General features: G+C 39.9%; 2 non-coding genes across 2 annotated transcripts; both read right to left on the bottom strand.

The window, feature by feature from the left end:
• Positions 1 to 1316: 1316 nt before the first annotated feature.
• On the bottom strand, positions 1317 to 1388 carry TRNAD-GUC (transfer RNA aspartic acid (anticodon GUC)). The gene has a single exon. It is a non-coding gene; the product is annotated as a tRNA-Asp (tRNA).
• A 1376-nt stretch (positions 1389 to 2764) lies between these two features.
• On the bottom strand, positions 2765 to 2836 carry TRNAD-GUC (transfer RNA aspartic acid (anticodon GUC)). Its single transcript has one exon. It is a non-coding gene; the product is annotated as a tRNA-Asp (tRNA).

The following is a 2836-nucleotide window of genomic DNA, read 5'->3' on the forward strand; positions in this document are numbered from 1 at the left end:
CACCTTATATATATATTTTTTTGGAGCTTTTGTTCAAAAACACATTTCACTGTTTATGGACTATTAGTATTTTGTTCATACACATGGTACACTGCACATGGACTATTAGCATTTTGTGCAATTTTTGATTTGTATTACACTTGTATAACGACATATTTTTTTTATTTATTTTTTTTTTTTTTGTTCTCCGTACCATATCATTTATATATGTGTGCACTCAACACTATCTCACTATCATCAATAGAAGATCTTTTTTACCAAGTTTTTTTTACCAAGTTTTTTATGTCAAGTTTTTTATGTTAAGTGCACAATCTGACCTGTGGTATTGCACTTTGGAATTTATGCACATTGTCTGAGCTTATTTAAATATACAGTTCCACATTTTACTTTATTTTATTTTTGTTTGGTTGGTACTTGAGTACATGTTAGTTTATTTTAGTTTAATTAGATTTATTTAGCTGGAGCGCAACACCATTTCTTAATTACTATCACTTAATTTGGGGAGGGTTTACACCCCTGCTGGTGTTTTGCTGCAACCACACTAGTTCTAGGACACATTGATAGGCGCGAGAATACTTTCACTTCCATTGGTGACAGCATCATGCTGTGGTGATGTTGTTCAGCAGTCGGGACTGGGAAACTGGTCAGGGTTGAGGGAAAGATGTATGGTGCTTAATACAGGGATATTCTTCAGTGATTTGAGGCTAGGATGGAGGTTCACCTTACAGCAGGACAATGACCCCAAACACACTGCTAAAGCAACACTTGAGTGGTTTAAAGGGAAAAAATTTTAATGTGTTGGAATGGCCTAGTCAAAGCCCAGACCTCAATCCAATAGAAAATCTGTGGTCAGACTTAAAGATTGCTGTTCACAAGCGCAAACCATCCAACTTGAAGGAGCTGGAGCAGTTTTGCAAGGAGGAATGGGCAAAAATCTCAGTGGTAAGATGTGACAAGCTCATAGAGACTCATCCAAAGCGACTTGGAGCTGTGATAGCGCCATAAGGTGACTCTACAAAGTATTGACTTTAGGGGGATGAAGAGTTATGTATATTGACTTTTTCTGTTATTTTGTCCCATTTGTTGTTTGCTTCACAATAAAAAAAAAAAGATCTTCAAAGTTGTGGGCATGTTCTGTAAATTAAATGATGCAAATTCTTAAACAATCCATGTTAATTGCAGGTTGTGAGGCAACAAAACATGAAAAATGCCAAGGGGGTGAATATTTTTGCAATGCACTGTATATGACTGTCAGAATTCTTTATCCTTTTTCCAGGTCTGTAACTCAAGAAGGCAGCCTCTGCAAAAATATCAGCCTCCCCATCGGGGAATCGAACCCCGGTCTCCCGCGTGACAGGCGGGGACACTTACCACTATACTAACGAGGAGTACATGAGGAAATTCCACTGAGCTTCTAGATTTTACAGGAAGTTTTTTTTGTATTTTAATAGTGAGGAAATTGACTTGACAACTTAGATGACATTACATAGTAGGTGAGGTTGAAAAAAGACACAAGTCCAACCTATGTATGTGATTATATGTCAGTATTACATTTTATATCCCTGTAAGTTGCAGTACTTCAGGTGGTTATCTAATAGTTTCTTGAAACTAGCAATGCTCTCCGCTGAGACCACCGCCTGTGGAAGGGAATTCCACATCCTTGCCGCTCTTACAGTAAAGAACCCTCCTACGTAGTTTAAGGTTAAACCTCTTTTCTTCTAATATTAATGAGTGGCTACAAGTCTTGTTAAACTCCCTTTTGCGAAAAAGTTTTATCCCTATTGTGGGGTCACCAGTATGGTATTTGTATATTGAAATCATATCCCCTCTCAAACGTCTCTACTCCAGAGAGAAGTTGTTCAGTGCTCGCAACCTTTTCTCATAACTAATATCCTCCAGACCCTTTATTAGCTTTGTTGAACTTATTTGTACTTTGTCCATTTCCAGTACATCTTTCCTGAGCACTGGTGCCCAGAACTGGACAGCAAACTCCAGGTGCGGCCGGACCAGAGTCTTGTAGAGCGGGAGCATTATCGTTTTATCTCTGGAGGTGATTCCCTTTTTAATGCATGCCAATATTCTATTTGCTTTGTTAGCAGCAGCTTGGCATTGCATGCCATTACTGAGCCTATCATCTACTAGGACCTAGACCCAAGGTCCTTTTCCATCTTGGGTTCTCCCCCCAGTGTATAGCTTGCATTCGTATTTTTGCCACCCAAATGCATTATTTTACATTTTCTACATTGAACCTCATTTGCCATGTAGTTTCCAACCCCATTAATTTGTTCAGATCTTTTTGCAAGGTTTCCACATCCTGCGGAGATGTTATTGCCCTTCTTAGCTTGGTATCGTCCGCAAATACAGAGATTGAATGGTTTACCCCATCCTCCAGGTTGTTTATTAACAAATTTAGTAGGATTGGTCCCAGCACAGAAACCTGGGGGACCCCACTACCAACCCCTGACCATTCCGAGTACTCCCCATTCATCACCACCCTCTGAACTCGTCCTTGTAGCCAGTTTTCAATCCATGTACTCACCCTATGGTCCATGCGAACGGACCTTATTTTGTAAAGTAAACGTTTATGGAGAACTGTGTCAAATGCTTTTGCAAAATCCAGATACACCACAGCTACCCTAACCTGCCACTATTTCGCCTTATATTTTTAGAGTCACAGACACTTCATGTTTATGCTTTATATGACTCAGAATTCCTTTTTTTTTCCATGTCTGTAACTCAAGGCAGCCTGCAAAAAAAATTTGGCCTCCCCGTCGGGGAATCGAACCCCGGTCTCCCGCGTGACAGGCGGGGATACTTACCACTATACTAACGAGGA

Source organism: Lithobates pipiens, unplaced genomic scaffold (genome assembly GCF_037356315.1).
Source record: "Lithobates pipiens isolate NorthernLeopardFrog02 unplaced genomic scaffold, aLitPip1_a1.2 Scaffold_18, whole genome shotgun sequence".
Lineage (NCBI taxonomy): Eukaryota > Metazoa > Chordata > Amphibia > Anura > Ranidae > Lithobates > Lithobates pipiens.